General features: G+C 33.4%; 1 long non-coding RNA gene across 2 annotated transcripts in view; it reads right to left on the minus strand.

The window, feature by feature from the left end:
* Positions 1-406: 406 nt before the first annotated feature.
* LOC109539928 overlaps positions 407-22130 on the minus strand; it is a 59868-nt gene continuing 38144 nt past the window's right edge. The window contains exons 2-3 of one of the 2 annotated variants that reach the window (XR_007282293.1): positions 21257-21295; positions 407-468 (exon numbers count right to left, since the gene is read on the minus strand). This is a non-coding gene — a long non-coding RNA (uncharacterized LOC109539928). Of the gene's footprint in view, positions 469-6600; positions 8076-21256; positions 21296-22130 lie in introns of those variants that run through there. The other variant, XR_007282294.1, reaches the window with a different exon arrangement.

A 22130-nucleotide genomic window follows, 5' to 3' on the forward strand; every position in this document is an offset into this window, starting at 1 on the left:
TGCCAAGCAAGCCCAATTGAAATTTTAATTTCCTGCTCATTTCCCGATACCCGGTTGCATCGCACATTTTAATTTCCCGGTACACAAAGGCCTTAATTTCCAATTTTAATTGGAAAACGAACGACATTATCGAAAAGTGTGAGCGCGAAGAAGGAAATACCGAAACACTCGAGCCCTGAATGGGCATTAGTTAATTAAATAATTAATAATTAGTGTATTCCACTCGAGAATTAATTGAACCTGGGGGCTTTATTTAATTAAATGTGTATTTTCAATGAGTAGATGGCCTGAAAGTGAAGCCGTTTCGGTTTAGTTACCGGCGTCAATCAGACCCTACCGGGAAAATTGGCGTTTTGACAGTAAAACCAAAATAAACGCCAATATTATCAGAATTGCTTCTAATATGATAAATAAACAAAAATAACTTACATTAAAGATTAATTAATACATTAAAGATGACTCCCAAACCTGCAAGAAAAACGAAAATCAGCCGTTTTATAAAATATGTTTAAACACTAACCAACATTATTTTCCGCTTCTCTTCCCGATTATACAGCGGATTTTTTATATTTTTAATGATTGTTTTTTAATGTATTTACTTTTATAATGCTACCTGCGTAAAAGCTGCTGATTTTGCAAAGACGCAAATAGGCCGGTTTAGAAGAATTTAATTTTAGAAATACAACCAGTTACAAGCACTTCCACAGGATATGGTGGCAAGGCAAATCGTTCTCGGAACTAACGACTAAAATATCGTGACTAATTTTTACGTGTGCATTTCCCGAATATAAACGCATAACTACGTGAGGAATTTTCTGAAAAAGTATTAGATTTTATTGAGTATGAACCGCCGTTAACTTTGCACTTAACGTGTATGAAAGCTCGGTTATGGGTTCCGCTATGCTAATTTCTTTGCTTTATTAAACGTGGGATACAAATTGCAAACGGAAATAGACGGCTTTATGTGGAAACGTTTTGCTTTTCATTTTCTTGATATGCTCTAAACATATAACAGCAAATAAATTTTAGTTAAAAACAAGCAGCTAAAATGCTTTATAATTAAGAAATATATAGATAAAATACAATATTGGTGGTGAAGCATTGAACAGTTCTGCAAGTGTTCCTGATTTTTTTAAAGTTCTTTTACTATTCAAGAAACCACAAGCAAATGGAATCAAATATAAGTATGACACAAAAGAGCAGAAGGAAATTCTGTGAAATGATAAATAAATGTTGAAAACGAACATGTAAGAGACGCGGAAGAAACATGATTTTTATCGAATACGGAACCAACCTAAGACCCGATAATAACAAACAGTTATTGAAAAAACCTGAAAAGAATGATACATTTATAAAAATACAGTATGTTTAAGAATAAAAACATACATTTTGAAATAAAACACAAAACTAGCTAATTTAGAGTAACAAACCAACGCAACTGATATTACCACAAAAATAAGTTCAGGTAGATTAAAAAACAGGAAATTAATAGTAAGAAGAATAAGAACCAAACAAAATCAAATAACAAATTCGAACCCTGAAACAAGTGGAAACAACTAGAAAAAAACTTGAAAATTAGAAGATTTTTTCGACAGAACAGTAGGAAACAAGAGTTTCAGAGCAAAATAAATGCGAAGATAATAGATAATGAAAATAAACGTTGCAAACGCCGAAATTGCAAATAGAAACCGTGTAAGCAAGAGTTTCATGAAACTCAATAATTGAAAAATCCCTTAAACGTAAAAGACGCATCAAATATTTTAAATCTAAACTATTAAGGAAAACTAGAGATCAATTTTTCCTTTGAAGTGGAAGACAGTCGAAAATCATCAATTATCCGATAATCCTTTAAATATTTATAAAATAAAATAATAAAACTTAAGGCTGCAATGGAATGTAGTCACCAGTCCCATAAATATATTGAATTATAAAAAGAGCGGAATTACCAACAAAAAGAGAAACGGAAAAAAGAAATTGAAAGATGTAAAGCTATGAATAAAATTTGAGAAAATGCTTTGGAGAAATGCTATGGCCAATAAGTACGAGATTAATTCAAAACTAAACAAAACCGGAAACATTAAAAGCAGTTTAAAATGTTTATCTAACTAAAGTAGAACTCTGATTGTCGACAAAAAATGAAATGAGACATAATTAATTATTAATACAATTAAAGGGGTATAACAACGCATAAAAGTTGCAGAAGACTTACGGGGTAATTATAAAATAGACAAGTTAAAATAAACGTAAATATTATAAAAACTGATGCATTCACAAAGAAAAAGTAAAAAGTATTGTTCTTGAAGACAGAAGGAAATCTAAAAGCAATCGATATTCATTCCTACGGTAGTTTAATCAGTGTCATTAAATATCATAAGTCAGAAATACCAGTAGTAAAGTGATTACGAAAGAAAACTATCAAAACCATCACTTGAAAATAGTGCAGACGAAAATAAACTGCCAAACAAGAAATAAATGATTTAATCGGTGAAATAACGAAATCATTAGACGTAGAAACACGTATGAAAAGGTGCAGATAATTGATAAATTCATAAACAGAAATCTGAGATGAAAAAGAAGAAATTTGGGTTAAGAGGGTGATATTAAAAAATGAAGTACTTAATCCCAAGTAACTTTGCTTGTAAAAATTACAGTTACAGAAAAACAGCTGGGAAAAGTTTGAAATAAATATTGAGGAATGAAACGATCAGCTAAAATGTCGGAATCAGGAAAGAGCTGAAAACACAACTCTTTTTGAAAAATCTAGGAAATAAAGCAAAATTTTGCCTGAGAACGTAAATTAAGTAAATTAGCTAGATACAAGTCAAAGTTCTAAATAAAAACCATAAAAAAAGAACCTAATTAACATTAAATTAGTCTTCAAATGATTAAAATAGCCCCCATTTACCAGAATGTTGCTAATATACTGTTGTGTCTTGAACACATCGAGCAAGATCAGTACTGCCGCTTCTGATTGAATTAGACGCAAAGTGAAGACCAGATCGGGCGTTTGGAATTGAAAAAATGTAAATATTCACCTCGACTTGACCGCGGTTCTTCAGTTCAAACGGCACGATATTTACTTTTGAAAAAACCGACTGCCAGCGGGGGTTTTAGCAGTTTGATGTTGCTCCATCTCGTCTGCATGATAAATCATCCTTCAACCTTAACCCTTCCGTCATGGAAAACGATTAAGTTAAAAAAATCGAGAACAATCACATTGGAGATGTTACTTTTAATGGGCTATTTATTTGATGGAGGTGATGGAACAGAACAAGAAGATATTGATGAAGAACAAGAAACTGGAAGAAGAAACAGTGATATGCACTGGAGGAACAAAACTTTGGCCTCTAAGTTGATTTTATCTTCGCATTTTTGGGTCCAAAATGAAATAGAGATTGCAACGACTTTGCTAAAATCAGTAGCAATTGACAGTGAAACTATTTCAAGCTTCAACAGGAAAATATAAAAAAATTAATGGCTGATGTGGTTGATATAATATGGAATTATTTTAATTTTAAAACTATAAAATGAAGAACAGCAAGAAAATAGCACCAAGGCACCCGAAAAGAAAGGAAAAAGACAAGGAACTTTTTTTAAGCAAAAATGAGAAATTTTGTGTTTTAATTTAATTGGAAAGCAAAGAACACGAACGAAATCCGACAGGGAAAAAATGCGAAAAAGAAAAACTCGAGAAAAATCTGCCAATAACCGGATTAAACACCTATTCAGCACATAAAAAATCGTTGAAATGAGCAGTGAAATTAAGAATCACTAATATCGATTCGAGGAAAGCAGGTGATGGTGCCAAAATAAGGTGAGGGAAAAGATAATATTTTGAGTGCAAAATGATTTAAAAGAAAAAACACAAATAATTCGTTTTACACGTTCCAAATCCTTTTTCGTTTTATATCGAGAGTAAAGCACCATTTCTCAAAATAAATGCAACTACCGGTGCTTGAAGTGTGTGAAACTCACGCAATAAGCAAATAAAACAATACATAATTAAAATCAAACAATATGCAAAGAAAACCTGTGGAAAAATCCTCGCTAGAGATATTTTAAAATCGCTCGCGTATTATAGCGATGTTCACCCAATTATTATGCCCAAACAAAGCTTCGATTCCAATCCTAGTGTTCGGGTAATTAATATGCAGCCCGCAAAAATAAATAATGGAAAGTGGGAACCACCCTTAAAATAATGGAAATTTCAGCGGCCCCCGGCCAAACAGTTAACTCAGTTAATAAAGTTTCCAAATAAACTTGGAGAATCAATAAAGTGGAAACTTGCTAACGATGAACGTGAAGGGGGGGGGGGTCCCCTCTTGGAACTAATTAAAGGGACGTAGTGTTGAAGTGGGGTTAGTGTCACGATGCCACTCAACCCTTTTGAGGTTCGCTTTTCGATGAAAACCGGTTTGAGGGATGTATTTTTTCCGGTATCTGCAAACACCAGAACACGAACAACGTATGGGACCATTCGCTAGATACACAAATGGTAATTGCGCACGTACCTTTGTGCGTTTCACTATAAAATAGTGACAGAGGTTTCTTAAATGGCGTTGGAAAAAGTGCTAAATTAAGGCCCCGTCACGGCTCGTAATTATTTAGCATTATCGCGATATGACTAATGTCCCCACACACGACTACAGAGGCTCATATATCACCTGAACGCTTGACATTGTAGCTGGACCATCGAGTTACTACATCTGCCACTGCGAATTGTTTTGCAAATTGGCCACAATAATGTGTTGCAGTTGAACTAAATAGTAAACCATTTAAATGAAGGTTGCTGGGACTCTTATTACGAGAACAGCGAATTTGGAATTTTAATAAAAAAAAAATAGAAGCGTAACAGGAAGGCAAGAAAATCGTGATGGATGCAAACAAGTCAATAAACAACTTGAACCAGACAGGAAGGTGGTTCCAAGGAATTAAAACTCGATGGTGGAAAAAGGTGGATAAAGTTTCCAACAGAAATTATGAAGAATTTAAAAATAAGTGAAAAAAGGTAACAGTAATTGCAACGGGAGCAAAGAAGAATAGTCAGATAGAGTTTTAAATTGTCATAAACAATAAGCATTTAAGAGGAAAGTCGAAATTTTAAAACAACACGAGGAAAAACAAGAAATCTTTGCAAATAATATTTCTTGGCAAGGAACAGCGGCAAAAAAGTTATAACAAAACAGAGAACACCGATCAAAATGACATTCAAATAATGAAATGAATGAAGAAATTAAATCACGTATATACTTATATGTAGGAAAGAAGAAGAAATCTCGTATGACTGGGAACTATGAAAACAAATGATGTAATCGATTGAAAACATCGATCATATACTACAACAGTCGTAAGACGGATTTAAGTGAAGAAGAAGTAGTGGGGGAGATCGGGTATAATTGTAAGAACCCAGATCTTCCAAGTCTGCAATAAACAATTTACGTAGAAACGAGTACATTTGAAACATTTTACATTTATATGCCAGTAAATTATAGTATTTTTCTAATATTTTTCTGCGACTATGACCCGATAAAGAATTAGGGAAATCATTTTCCAGTGCTGCAAAATATTCGGCCACTTTACTCACCAAAGACGCGGAAAAACCCTAGAAAAATAACCAATTTTACGAAAACAGTAGTCGAACTCGGTGAATTTTTATTTTCAGACAGAGCACAAAAAAGTTCATACAAAAAGAAAAGATAAATGAGACAAACACCGATCAAACCAAGTAGCATAAAACATGTTGGGGAGTTCAAGCGATGAAACTGAACATTAACTGTGCCCCCATTGTCCTGAAACTTACACCAAAAGCGGAGGGATTCACTGTAATGTAATGCACAAAGTAAGCTCATGAAAAATTTACTCATAAATTGCGATAGTGATGACGATATGAATGACCGATTTTTTCAGATACTAAATCGAAGCGATTGGTCGTTGTACAACACGGATTTTTCAAAAATTATCCAAGGGAAAACCAAAAATTCCTGATTGCGGCCCATAACATCGCTCGAAAGAGAAAATCGGCTGCTTTAAGAGAGGAAAAACTCACTTGAATAGGAAATTTCTGAGAGTTTCCAGTATTTTTTCAGTTACTAAGGCGAGGCGATTGGCCATTGGAAAGGCGAATTTTTGAAAAATTTTACAAAAAACCCCAAAAATTCCACAATCTGGCACATAATATCACTCCCAAGAGAAAATGCCCAGCTTTAAGTGTGGAAAACCACACTTTAATAGGAAATTTCTGGGAGTTTCCAGGATTTTTTCGGATACTAACTCGAAGGGATTGGTCGTAGGGCGACACCGATTTTTTAAAAATTCGCTAAGGTAAAACCAAAAATCCCTTAATCCGGCCCATAATATAACTCCAAAGAGAAAATCCGCTGCTTTCTCTGAAGAAAAACGCACTTGATTAGGAAATTTCTGAGCTTCCAGTAGTTTTTCAGTTATACTAAGGTAAGGCTGTTGGAAAACACGAATTTTTCAAATAAAAAAAAAGCCAAATATTCCACGACCTAGCTCATAATATCACTCAAAAGAGAAAATAGGCAGATTTAAGCGTGTAAAAATGCAGTTTAATAGGAAATGTCTGGGAGTTTTCCGGATTTTTTCGGTTGCTAAATCGAAGCGATTGGTCCTTGGACGACACCGATTTTTAAAAAACTCACCAAGTAAAAAAAAGATCGCTCAATTTGGCCCATAACAAAGCGAAAATCCGCTACTTTAAGTGAGAAAAAACTCATATTAATAGGATTTTTTTTCAGTTACGAAGAGCTAGATTAATCTTATCTGACTTTTATTAAGAAAAACTTTCCAAAATCATTGCTACCTTGGTGAACTTCTAATCACGTACCAAAATGGTATTGTTGCATAAGGAAGATTCACTCCCAATGTTTAAATGATTATTTAATGTTTTTTGGTCTCTCCAAAAAGTTTTCCAACTTAGAATTATTCTATCTAATGGCTCGCGATTAAGCGCACAAAATAACAAAAACATGTTTCTTAAATGAAAATTTGTGTAGTTTCTGTAGAAAAACTGTGCTCTCAGCATACACAAAGCCTAAAACGCTGTAGGTGTTAATAACTAAGTAAAAGAAGAATAAACTAAGTACGTTATAAAAATCAAACGCTTTCCCAGATGAATAGCATGGAAAAATGTATCGAAAAGTTCCTTTCCCATTTACACTCATAATTACACACTTGAACACATTTAGATTACCTCAGTGTGATTACAGCAAAATTATTTTTTGGCCTTATTATCAGCGTATGAACTAAAGTGTTCCCACAAAACAAAGTAAATGTATCTTAAAAGAAAGTCTTCAGGTTAGAACATCGTTGGTGGAACCCTTCAGTTGCGATATTGCACTTGATGGAGGTGGGTATCCACTTTCGTTCGTCCCACGTGTGGGATTTGATGTAGAACAATTGATCTCTACTTAACTCGTATTCAAATAGTAGGTGGGGTGTTTTTAGCGTGCTTCTATATGGCTTTTGTCATGCAAATGTCGTACCACGCGAATTACGGTTGGTATTCGAAAACTGTCCATTAGCTTAAAAACTGTTTGATGTACGGATCAATAATTTCTCAAACGCTAAATAACAAAAAGACAATATAAAATTGAATCTACTACTAGTAAATCACAACTTGAGGTCTGTAATAGTTGCAAGAAATTAACTGGTATAAAATCAGGTAAACGTGCAGGCCACCAGAGTCTACTGTAGGTATCAGTGATCAGTTGTGCTGTTAATGAGTTTTTCAGCTTCTCTAATTCCCAATTTTTTCAAGTAAATTTGTATATTTGGCTTTGTATATATTATAAATTTTTTAAGCACTTAAATGCAGTCAAATGCTCCTACAGTTTCCTATATCGTGCAATAAGCTTCATATGTCCCAAGAAAATATAATCCTCAATTACCTTCAGAATTACTGTTTTTTAGTCCCGTTTCTTCCTGTTACGGCCTTGAACAAGAGCTTCTGTAGGACTCATTTATAGCGTTTGTAAAAGTTACATTTAAAGAGATGGTATATGATGCTTCTCATACGTGTTCCCGAAGTACAGTGTCATATGCCTTTGTGAGATCTACAAATAATTCGTGAAATTTATTAAGGAGAGCGACTAGTTTTTATTTCCTATGAGTTATTTTATTATGCCGTGTTACTTTTAATGTGTATGGTTGCAGGATTTTGCTCTGTTTTCTTGATGTTGATGTTTCTCAATACTGATGAAAACTTTTAATTGAAAAGCCATAGTGGAAGTCGATTTTTTCTCATATCTCACAAGCACGAATGTTGCATCTTCAGAGGTGTTCCACTCGAAAACTTGTGCTGAATTGTGCGTTTATGAACCAAATCAGCAGTACACAAACGCTGGATCTCTCTCACACACAATACATTTTAATTGCTTTTAAATTGATTGCAGGTTCAATACCGCCAAACAACCCATACTAATGAAGTACTCAAAAGCGCGATCAGCGCTGAAACAAATGCAGTAAATCTGTTCTTAAATCAAAACTTTGTTTTGGCTGGACGAGGCAGAAGCAGAGTGTTGTGTGGATGCTCGCAAGAGCGCATAGAGCACGATCGTGTGGACCAGATTAAATAATAATTGAACGTTAGCGTGAGTCGGTAGATTATTTTACTCATTCAACTTTATTTTCGTGACTGGCACTTTGCTTGCCATTTTTTAGGAATTTATTACATCGTAAATACCAAGCATTTTGTATTATATTGGTTTCTCGGAATCAGAATATTAAAATTATGTTTTGGAAGCATTTATGTATTAAATATCACATGTGCAAAAGAAATATCGGCTAAAATGCACAATTTAAAAAGTGGAAACCCATTCAATTTTCGTCACGAACTTTACAAGGTTACACTGCTTAATTTTCGAAATTCGACCACAAAAACACATGCAAATTACGATAATGTGAATGCCACAAATAGCAACAAGGATAAAAACGTAGACATTAAAAAAAACCGGCGACAAAACTGACATTATCGTTTCACCAGCTGAACATTAAAATTTATAATAAATGTTTTAATGGCTAAACCAAATGAAACACTCCATGTCACTGCTCGCTTTAAGCTTTAAGTTATTTTGTAATAAGCTGCTGGTTTGTCTGGATTTACTTGTGCAAATTACATGTACATATTTATTTGCTTCTAGTAGTCTCTCTTGTTGTTTATTTATTTATAGTGTGCCAAATAAAAATTCAACTTAAAAGTACGTAACCTACTTTTAAACCATTTGTACAGTAGAACTGCCCCTCTTAAATCGGCCACCCTGTATTTTATTGCGACTGACAATTTTCAGCTGATTTTTGCAAGAGTAAGTTTCTGTTTGAGAAATGTCTTTTGGCAGTCAAAGGGGAGTCGAACTCGCTTTCCCCATTCTCCTTTATATGGAATGCGACCCGTAAAAACAAATAGTAGTTTTAGTCGTAATAATAGAAGTTTTCGAATTTTGTTTTTATCATTATTTTTAATTTCTCTGTGCACAGCAATATGTTTTTAAAAATATATACGAGTATATATTACTATCACAAATATTGTTTGATATATTTTTCGACATCCAATTAAAAAAAACTTTTTATTTAAGCAACCTCACAACACATTTCTTAACAAATTCTATTGCGCAGAAAACTAAGTCCCTTATTGTTTTGCGGCAGTTTTTTTCAAATTCTTTCACACATTTGCATTTTTTGGATATTTGACACAAAATCAATCTGTAGGACGTTTCGGATAGTAAAACAAGAAAAGATCTAGATAATTTTCTATGTTCAAAGAAAAGCTTCTGTTTGCTTAAAATTATAATATATTTTTTAATATCTGTAAACAGGGGTGATTTACATTGATGATGATGAAAAATGCTGTTAAAATATATTTATATTTCACTGCGTCACTAAATAACATTTAATATTCAAAATGCAAAATTTTGAATTTTCTTTCACATATTTGTTCTTTTTTGGATATTTAACGGAAAATAAATCTGTACGACGTTTCGGATAGTGAAACAGGAAAAGATCTAGATAATTTTCTCTATTCCAAGGAAAACTGCTGTTTGCTTAAAATTATAATATATTTTTTTAATATCTGCGAACAGGGGTAATTCACATTCGTGATGAGAAAAAAATACTCGTGTTTCACTGAGTTACTAAATAACATTTAATATTCAAAGGTAAAGCTTTGAATTTTCTTTCGCACATTTGTTGGTTTTTTTGGATATTCAACACAAAATAAATCTGTACGACGTTTCGGATAGTGAAACACGAAAAGATCTAGATAATTCCCTCTATTCAAAGGAAAGCTGCTGTTTGCGTAAAATTATAATATATTTTTTAATATCTGTAAACAGGCGTAATTTACATTGGTGATGAGGAAAAATACTGTTAAAATATACTCGTGTTTCACTGCGTAACTAAATAACATTTAATATTCAAAAGGCAATATTTTGAATTTTCTTTTCACACATTTGTTTTTTTTTTGATAATCAACATAAAAAAAATCTTTACGACGTTTTGGATAGTGAAACACGAAAAGTTTCGGATAATTTCATCTATTCAAAGAAAAGCTCCTGTTTGCTTAAAATTATAATATATTTTTTAATATATGTAAACAGGGGTAATTTACATTGGTGATGATGAAAAATTCTGTTAAAATATATTTATATTTCACTGCGTCACTAAATAACATTTAATATTCAAAATGCAAAATTTTGAATTTCCTTGCGCACATTTGTTCTTTATTTGGATGTTCAACAAAAAATAAATCTGTACGACGTTTCGGATAGTGAAACACGAACAGTTCTACATAATTTTCTCTATTCCAAGGAAAGCTTCTGTTTGCTTAAATGTATAATACATTTTTCAATGTCTGCAAACAGGAGCTATTTTACATTGGCGACGGTGAAAACTTCTGTTATTTTGAGACCAAATTCCCTTGCATACCCAGTATCTCCTTGAAGTAATTTTTCAAAAATAACTAACAAACAATCCCTTTAACATGCTATGTGTTGTAAATAAGATTTAATATTCAAAAGGTAAAATTCCAAAAATTTGGGCCAGTAAACAAGAATGTGAAAGGCGAATATCAAACGCATAAACAGAGCACGGTGATAATAAATTCCTGACACCCATTAACCAACATTAATTTTAAAATATAATCTAACATACTCAACTTCTCATAAGCGTTATGATGTCCCAAATGGAAAAAAGGCATTTATGCCTTGAAAAACAATTCCTATCAGAATCTTTTATGTTTATGGCTGTTTTTAAAAGTTGCCTCAAGGGCTTTATCTTTATTGAGATACAAAAGTGGGGTGCGTAGTTCGTAGCAGTTTTTTGATAACTCACGTTTCGACTAGACTTCATAAAGTTGGGCGCAGATTACCGAGCGATATGTGAGCAGATTTACTCAATAAAGCAATTTGATAAATCGCGGTCTGTCGCTTCTGAGAAAGATCTGAGATCAAGAAACAGATTAAATCGTCCATGGTGCCATGGAGCAAATCAATTTTAAAACTGAATTTCATTAGGAAACAATTCCAAGATTTGATTCAGTAATACAGGAAGTCGCTTCTGTGGGCATTGTGTGTTTTATGAAAGTGGGAAGCATACATTGAGTTTGTTATGGAGATGTAGTAATTTCTTTTTTAAATTTAGATCTCGTGCTGCGATTATATGGTAATGATCCCAGAAAGCGTATGGGTTGAATATTTCACCGTCTGTTTGTTTAAAACGCCACGACAACTGAAAAAATAACCTTAGAAAGTCCTAATTGTAGTTGACCACGTTTTGAATGAGCGATTGAGCCATTTCAATGCCCTTTTAGTTGGCGTGCTCAAACAGGGCGGTTAATCGGCTTAAACCCCCCAAGGAAATCCCTTTTACCTGAACGTATTGTTGATACTACTAAAATACTTCCTGAAATACCTGCAGATAACTTAAGCCTACAAATCTATATCCTGAAGATGTATTTTCCATTAGGAACGCTCACTGATTACATCTACAATGTATTTTATCTGCAATGACCAGAACGATCGACATTCAGTTTCCTTTTGCGTCCACTCGTTCCAATAACACGCCACATTTCCTCGAAACCTTCAATAATTCGGAATAAAACCATGTTTATTAACAGCCATAACCACCCAAACATAAAATCTAAAATTTATATTTATTGTGCTTACATTTTCTTCAACCGTTTCACGTTTCTCACTTAACAGCTTCCAAAATTACCAAATTTAAAGCAGTTTCTTGGAATGACGGTCATTCCCAAGTTGTTAAATTTGTCAACAATTTATAATCCGGCCATTTCGGCCCAGTCAGTTCCAACATTCAAATTAAGCAATGAAATCACTTTTTATTTATTAAAAGCTGGTTTATGCAATGTGAAACTGTTTTAATCACTATAAAGTTTTGAAGAGACTTTAGTTAGATGCATATTTTTAGTTGAACAAGGCAAAAATGAGTAATTTGGTATCGGTAAGAATCATGCGAAAGGCCCTAAAAATATAAAAGGGAATAAAAACGTACTCCCAATTTGCCAATTTAAGCCACGACTTAAAAACAAGCTACTTTAAGAAATGAATGTGAAGACACGAATCGTACTTAATTCGGTTTGTTTTTCTAAGTTTTGTACATAGTAAACTCCACCCATTGCGCGTCTAAGAATTAAAATACTTTATGCACAAAATATTGCTGCTCGAATATTATGTTGTTTATACAACAAAAAGCATGCCAAATTTTAAAAATAAATAAATCCAATAATCTTCAATTTTAACAAAAGAATTTTGTCTTTAATAACCTATAACAATTTTGCTCGCGAAACATGCATGAAACAATTTTAATCAAAGTGCACAAATAAATATGTAGTACTCAACTAAGGAAAAGTAAGATCAGATAAAGAAAAGACAAAAATGTATAACACCAAATCCATAGCTCGATATATTCAGAAACAGAACAAACTCAAAATTGTAAGTATGAATAAGATAAACAACATTACAATCGTTTCAGAATTTTTCCGGTTATAATTAAAGCTGATAATTATTGAAATAGAATGAATGGAACGTTTTCAAATACGAATTTGTAGTAATAAAAAATTATGTCAAAATATGATCGGGAAAACACATTATACAAGTAATTTAGGCCTAGGCACTTTCAGAGTGATTTAAAATCTTATTGAACTGAAGATGCATATAACAAAAACTACCATTTTCTACAAACATTCTTAAACAGAAATTTGGGAACCGATTTACGAACAAATCTACGAGCACAGATATTAAAATCTTGAGTTACAACAAAAGAAAAACAAAAACTGACATTAATTTATCAGAAGAACTACAGGAAGAACATTTTTAATAAGACTAAACTCAATTTAAAAAATAACAGCCCAAGAAAAAATGAAGTACCTAACTAGAATAACAATTACAATATTTTCAAAAAAGTAATAAACTCGACTTGATTAATTGACTCCGAATTAATTGCTCTAATTAATTTACGCTAATTAAGTGAAAATTAAGGTTAATAACAACAAATAATTAAACAGAGATAAATTCGCAATAAAATTCTCTAAAGCTTGGATGTTGAGAAAAATGTAAATTCTAAAATTTTTCGAAGATCAGCAGAAGAAGTAAAGAGTGAATTTCCTAATGACTAAACTTCAAAGATACAAAATAACTTCTGAGGTACTCTAATTAAAAATTAATTTAATAACATAAATACGCAAACAAATAGAACATAAAATTAAAATCGGTATGAAACACTTTTCTAGAATAAGGCCAACAAAAACGAATATATATTTAGTTGTTTTAGGCAAAACTGATAGTTTATGCAATAGGCAAACACAACCAGAAATTAACTTTTAAAATGGGAAACTGAAAAATACAGAAAACTTAATAAAATAAATTAAACCCATTAATCATAAAATAAAAATGTGCGATACACAGACAGTTACCATACTTGATATTAGCAAAGAAACTATTTGAATAAACCTTATAAGTTGCATAAAAGCAACAAAATAATTTATATTCTCAATTCACCTTGCAGGAATTAACTGTATGTATAGAGACGGATCAGACAAGCGAGGCAGTTTTTGCTCAGTCCTGATTGCATATGCAAAAGTGAAGATTTCGATTGCAATCGAACGTAATTAATACAATTAATTATCTCAGTAACTGTCCGATACGAAGACATGCATTGGAAGATTATGAGTGATAATTTCCTTGAAAATAATCGCATTTCTGTGGGCGTTTTTGCCTGTTTCGATTTACTTAAATTTAACCTTCACATTTTTATCGAGCTACCGTTAGGTAGCAGCAAAGCTGAGTTCAACGCACCAAACAGCAAAACCCAATTTCTCCGTGGACTATCAATTACACTTAATAATCGTTCTTGTCGAAAAAAAAACTGTCATCTGTTACGCGCCCAGGCGGTGGCATAATTTTTTCAATGAGACGGACAATTGAAACTTTATACAGTCGTTATTTGTTGCGTCGAGAAAGTGTCATCATCGATCATTGTTTTGAATGTTCAATTATTTTCACAGATAATAGATTGTTATAAGGAGAGGCGCTACTGATGGCCGATTAATCATCAGCTGGTGACGGTTGAAAAATTCGTTTTTATACCTTAATGACCAATAGTATTTCGGTTATCAATGTTTAAACAGGTATAAAGTGCTTCTGAAATCAATAATACGTTATCGTATGCAACAGCTTTTCGATCGAACACCAAATGGCTGTAAATTTGAATTTGGAAAGCAAATGAAGAATGAAATCACGCACAAACTTAACCCAAAATTGAACTAGAAAATTTTGATCAGAAACTTTCAGTCTAAACGAGCCCGAGGAAGGTGCTTCACTTTAAAGTAGGTCCCGATTCTCCTTGATTTAGTTCTTCAAGCCAGTTGGTCTATTTTTTTCCTACTAAGTAGCCCAACATGCCATTGGAGTCGATCGTTAAAGCAATAAGTGTTTGGCTGCTTCAAACTCACTCTAGCTTAAATTTCCTGATCCTGATGCCTATTCTTATCGTTTTTTTCTCAATTTATTGACCATTTTTCAAAGTATGAAGATTTTTTAAAGCTTTATCAAGTTCTAACTTCAAACGCGTTCATTTTTCATTCTTCTTGCGATGTACTTCGGGCCAACAACGATGTTCTGTGCTTAATCGAAATATTGGGGTAAAAAAATATTTGTAATTATTTTTATACTAGTTACACACTTATCTTCTTTAAAACACCTTCTTAGATTTTCTTGAACCGAATTAAAATTTATTTTTCTCTACATTTTCTCGATATTTTAAGCCTGTCGGACTTCTCATTCTTCTACCCTAAAGCACCATTCAATTGAGTTCGGAACCATTCACAGATAATACGACTTTAAGCCACATTCTTCACGAATACTAATAATGCACCTTAGCGATATTTTCGGACTTAATCTAGTGCCCAAAAGAACAGCAAAGCCGCATTTAAGTCTGAATTTTCTTAACCCGAATTCTACCTTAAATGTATAACCCTTTGAAAGTTGCAAGCGAAAATATCAATTAATTAACGACTCGGATTTCTATTTTTCGACTTTTCTGCATGTCTATGAATTATGAAAAGCGTTAGTTTCCATCAAGGGCAAAAATAAAACTCATTTTGTCTAAAATCCGAAGTGCTCACTTGGAGGGTTTTTCTTGAAGAAAAACTAGTGAGTGCTTCGGATTTAAAAAAATAACCTCAGCTTGTTAAAACATACGGACAATTAATGTGCTCGTTTAAATTTAATTTTCAAGACAACATTGTGCTTTAGTTTTGGCTTCATTGCTTGTTTCACGTTCAGCATTGTTTTAATCACAATATGCTTTTATCGCTTAATTGGGAAAAATGAGTTTAATTCTCTAATTCGTCGAACCAGTCGGTCTGTTGTTCCTTCAAAGTTGACTATAACAGAAATCAAAACAGGTCAAGCCGCAAGTAAAAACTTTAATCAAAACCTGGTTAAGGAAACTCATAACTCATGGTCATAAATATTCAAACCAAAGACGAAACAGAGCTCCGATTAAGACAAAAATTTCGAAACGATTCGAGAAAATCCCAAACAAATAAATACATAAATAGCCACTAAATTCAAAAGAAAAACTTTTAAATTCTCAATCCGATTAGCAGTTTTATAATTGAGAAATCCCCTGGGAAAATGCTAATTCCGTTTCCTCACCTAAAAATATCTCGAAAGAGTTATACAATGCAAATGTTACTCTGATCTAAAAAAATAAAAAAAAAACATGAAAGTGGCTAAAGCTGAAGAAGATTAAAAAACAATTACATCAGCAAAGGTAGAGATGTTTTCAAATGTCGAATTGTGTAAACTATTTGATGTGTTTTTCCTTCGTGAACATTCAGATATGTTTGAAAAACGAATTCAGACAATATCGCTCGAAATTTTGCACTAATATAAATAAAATCAGTGCCATGTCACAGAATGGAAACTAAGGGAAACATTAAGACGAAACACACAATTTATTATCGTTTCAAAAACCGAAAACTAACGGAAATTTTAGCAGGACGGTGGCAAACGTGGAAAAGAAGATGCTAAACGATTGAAGCAAAAAGACAGATTAAACTGAGACAAATAAAAATGTCTACAAAATACAGATAAATTGTTTTGTGTTGTTGCAAACAGCGCCAAGAAGCAGTGTTATTTGAAAAACGAGATAAAAGTAAAAATGTAATAGTTTTATATTTAGTTTAGGAAAATAAAATTGACTAAAGAATAACCTGAATACACTTAAGGAGATTGTCAAATGTTGGATTATTCAAGCCAATTGATCATCATTTAATTCTCAAACATCAAAGTGCTTGAAAACAAGTGTAGAAAGACTCGCTGAGAAATTAACAGGAATAGAATAATAAATAACATTAAAACCGGTATTAACAAACGAAAATGGAAACGAAACGCAAATTATTATCGTTGCAAAAACTGATGTTTAATGTAATAAAAGTTTAGCGATTATTTAAGTGAAGACAAACGAAAGTGAAACGCGATAAAGCTGCCGAGGGAATAAATAATTTTGAATAGCATGAAAAAGCAGTGAAGTTTGATAATCAAGATCAAAATAAATATGTAAATGTGCTTGAAAGACGAATGCAAGGAAGATCGCATGAAAGCATGCCCAAATATTTAAAAAAATTGTTGCATTGCAGAATGTAAGTTAATAAATTATGCAAAAGAACATAAGAAAATTGTTATGATTGGAGCAAACTATTATAACTCTAATAAAGCTTCGACGTACAGCGACAATGGAAGAAAAAAGCTGCCACTCAATTAGAACAGAAATAGTGAAAAACATTAATACATACAGGAAACCCCAAGATAACCAAAGATGATATTTTTTTACGTTGAAAGTTATTAAAGGCAAAAATATCACAACAAAAGAAGACCAAAGTCTAAAATTCACAGAACTAACGAAGACTTGAAATACTGTTTTCTTTCTGCGAGTCAATAGAATTATGTTTCCTTCTTGAACATTAAAGGATAAATGAAAAACGAATGCACAAAAGATCGCTAGAATACTTGAGCAAGTATGAACCAAAAACGTTCTATCCCGACTAGAAACTGAAGGAAAAAATTAGCAGGAAATCACATATTGTTACAGTTGCAAAATCTGATTCCAAATCGAACTAAATTTTAACAGCAAGGTAACAAACGCGAAAAAGGCGCTCCTGAAGAATTAAAACACAAACTCTGGTATAGTGAGAATTGAAAAAACCTTTAAACTGTTTGAAAATGAATTATTCAATACCATAGCGTAAAGGAAAATGTCTTGACTTCTTTATTACCGAGAAGCTACCAAAATTAGCGACCAATGTATGGTTATAGAAAGACGCAGATAGGAAAAAGACTGTGTGATAATCCCAATTAGAAATAGCGAAAAAACTAGCAAAGAAACTGAATAAATCTTATTAAACCAGCGGATATCTTAATGATGAATAATCATGCAATTCTCCCGTAGAATCCGTAACGACGAATTAAACTCAAATTTCAATTTAACCATTTTAAAGCTAAATGACTACTTTAGTTTGAAAACAATTAATTAAAACAACTTTTAGCGTCCAAGACCAGTGGGCCCTGCATTAATCATAGCCAGTTAACGCGAGTAATATGGAAATTACTTAAATCGACAGCAATTGCCAATAAGTATCTAAGATCAGCGTTTTCTTATTCAACAATTAAAGTTTTACAAACGAGATTCTCATCGTTAATGAGATGCAAAAATCCGAGTCGAATCAGACCTTGTCTTATCGGACAGATGTAATTAACTCGCGTTATACCATTTAATGATGCAGAAGATGTTGCAAGATAAAGACAGAAAACAAGACCATGGTCTTAAGACGATGTTTAGGAGCCTGTCATGTGTCATTCAGGCTTAGCTTAATAGCTGGAATATTAATTCAAATCATCTGCTGGGATTAAGAAACCGGGGAAAAAATCGCTGAGTGCCTAAGTGGAAAACTTCTGGTCTGGGACCGATTAGTGCGACTTATCCGCACCTCTCAAACCACCCATACCCAGGTGTTCGACAAATGTCTGAAATTATAACCCTCTGATCGAAATTACACCCGCCTTTAACCTACTGCACGATTCCAAAACTATAAAACAAATTGATTTAATAACTGGGTGGACCAGCTCGGCCTACCTACCGGTTCTACATGGTGGCATACCTGACACTCCGAAGATTTATGGGTCTATTTAGAACACAAACAAGGGAAAAGAAGGCGAATAATGGGGCATAAGATTGGCCACGTTCCAGAATCATAAACACGATTTATGGAATACCATTTTGCATTGAATACGAAATGAAATTGGAGAGCGAGTACCTCTCTCTACTCGTTCTGTGTAATATGAGCCATTGTCAAAGAAGATTTATTGAAGTGGCTGATTTACTTATTGCAAGGAATCATTAGGCTCTAGTTAGTAAAATCACGAAGTATATAAATCTTTCAATTTTGCTATGCAGTAAACTTGTGTACTGTATATTGTGATACCATGGAAGTAAAAAGTGTGATGGGATCTAATGAAAATGCCATTCCAAATGTCTTACAGAAGTGTGAAAGAAAAGCAGTTGAAACTTTTTTATTTTATCAATTTAAACACTTTAGGGCTTGTAATGGATTTGCTCCTGGTCACTCTTTGCTGAGCGGGAAATTGGGATACTTTAAAGGTTCAAGCACCAATGTATGTGAGCTTTTTTCTTGCATCTTTAGGGTGACCTCTAGACAAGAGGTTTGGAGAATAATCTGTTTTATTACATTTTTCACGGTGTGAATCGATTGCAATACGTTACGGTACCATCATTTCTGGTAAAGATAAAGACGCAGTTCTCTCTCGCACGCGCACAGCCGCCCGCGGACCTTTGGGTAGTGTTAGTGTGTAGTCTGTGGGCCGTTCGTGTGTATATAATTGTGTGTAGTCTGTATATCGGTGTCCTTTGGATGGGCTTTCGCTCGAATTGCTTTCGTTAGAAATCGTACAAAAAGGAGCTAATTCGTTCGCTAGATCCGAAATAATTCGTACAAATTCACACGAACCACGATCTATTGTGGTAAGTAAAATGGAACCTTTGGACGGTCGTTCTTTGGAAAGATTTCGTCATGATTTCGCATATGTGGCTATCGCATATGCGATGCATATATCGATATATTTTTTAAGTTACTTGCTTCATGTTCTTTGTATAAAAGCCCTCATCCAGACGAAGTTGGAACACCAAACATACTCTTGTTTCCCCATTCCCCATTTTCACTTATTTTGTGGCCGCTTTAACATCAACGGCTAAGTTGGAGCTTCGAACCCTCATCACTCACTCACTCAAACAGGTCATACTTGCTACATTTTTGTATGATCATTGCCCCAAATGTCCTCATTTTTTTAGTTTGCCATACCTTTGCGCTTTCTGAGTGAATTCCCCTGAATAATTATTATATTTCAGCAGACCTTTGAAAGTAAGACGGGGTCGTTCTTCAAGTGGTTCATGTGTTTTATATTTATTCTAAATGCGTTTTACCTTTTTGGCTGATAAGTTCCTTTCTTCCTTGCCTGATTAAACTTGAAACCAAAGAAACTATATAATCATTTGTCTCAAGGCTTTTATCCTACATGCCACTTGCTCGGCTGCTGTTCTCTTCTAAAACAGGTTAAGAAGATTTTTTTCCTATCTTGAAGCTAGATTTACATCGATCAACTTGAAGCTTTTACCTCGACAGATGAAAAGCTCCTCCTTTCCGGAAGTTCTTCGTTACTCTGAGTTTTTTTTCTAAATCAACTTACAAATGTTTTCTATGTACGAATCAACTTCTGAAGCTTATTTCGTTAGAGTTTATTCTTCAATTTAGAAATTTACATTAACAGCTGATACTTGAGGGTAAACCCACTTTTGAAGTAAATAAACTGAGTAATCATTTGCTTCGTGTTTTTAATCGACATTCAAGAGTTTTCTTTCAAGATACTTTGAGATCCACGATTACTTTGGAGTCTTCGAATCTTTGTATTTCTAGTACTAATTTCCTCTACTTCCTTCGTTTATGTGGTTTGTCTGACAACGTAGTTTTTTTGCAATTTAAGTGAGTTTACTATCTACGTCAGTTAAGCATTAATTCCAAATGCTAAATGCTTATGTAAACACCAAACACACGAGTGAATCAACTAGAAGTGTTATAAAACCTTAAACTGGAAAAAATAATTTAATCTTAATTGCAAATTCTTTAGCAGCAGCTTAAATAAGTTTTAAAATTAACGCTTAGTTCCAATAAAATGTTCACGAAAAGCATTAATTCTTTAGAACTAAAATGAAAAAAACCATCTAAACAAACGACATAGTAAAGATAATGAGACCACTTTTCTCTAAGACGTTTTGCCAGCAGAATGGCTGGCTTCTTCAAGGATAATTAGACGAAAACCCTCATAGAATAGGAGAAATTCCAAGCTCCAATTAAACGTTTTTTGAGGTCCAAAATCAAATCAATAATTCAGCTTGTTGATATTGAAAAAATCGATTACACTTGCGAAATACAGAGTAACTGAGTGAAATGTAAATGAAAAAAACTACGCGCATTTTCACACTCGGTCTGAGCGGGAATTTAATTCAAGTGGTTTGTTTGACTAGTAAAAGCATGCAATCGTCCAGACTTTTGCAACAAGAATCGTTAGTAGTTAAGAAAAGCAGGAAAAACGTCTTAACAAGATTGTTGGCAAGAACACAAAAGCGACATTTTTTCAAATCAACTTACCACAATTACGATTCTTCCAAAGATGGCAGCTTAGCGGTTCTGAAAATGACCAAAAATAACTTTAATCTCAAAACAAAACCAGTATTATAACAAAAATTGTCTCACGAATATTAAGGACAACAAAATAGCAAACAGCGCACTGGTATGAGGGAAAATCGTCATTTAGTATTTCTTGAGTCAAATGGAGTTGAAGTTTGAAGTGAACTTCAAAGTTGTTAACGTTTACTGAATATTAGTTAGGCCATGCATTAAACACAGAAAAAAGAAAAAAAAAACAAAAACTAGTTCGTCGGGAAAAGCAAATCGAGAAACACCTGACAAAATCGCATGATGGCCATCATCCATCCGAAGACGAGAATCCGCGGACGTAGTTGAAACGACGGGACAGCCCGAACCGAGAGTGTTGGAGCTTTAAAAACGAGACAAAGATTGATGAAGAAACGTCTTAGAATATTAAATTGTCAGCTGGTGGTGCATTGGCATTAGGAATGTTTTTCGATGTCTCTTATTGATTAGACTGTCTAATATTACTGATGGCATTTGCGCTCACTTGTGGCGTTTTTTGCTTCAAAAGTCACCTTTAGCCTTTACCAAGGCTTGAAATATTGCAAACGTCTCATTGGCTAAAAGCGATATCAATTTTCCTGGTCCTGATTTCAGGCAATCGAAAGTTGAAATAACCGGCCGGATAAATAGATAAATTCGCACTAGCGAATCCATTATCTAATGGTTTCCGCATAAAAATCCACTGATGAAAACACGGCTTTTTATAGAAAAAAGTGGGCGTATGTGGAATTTTTATCAATTTTCAAACACACTGAAATATTTTCGTTTATCACCCTATTATTATCAACCATTTTACAAGCAAAGTCAT

Source organism: Dendroctonus ponderosae, unplaced genomic scaffold, assembly GCF_020466585.1.
Source record: "Dendroctonus ponderosae isolate FM_Combo_2020 unplaced genomic scaffold, Dpon_F_20191213v2 Dpon_F_20191213_9, whole genome shotgun sequence".
Lineage (NCBI taxonomy): Eukaryota > Metazoa > Arthropoda > Insecta > Coleoptera > Curculionidae > Dendroctonus > Dendroctonus ponderosae.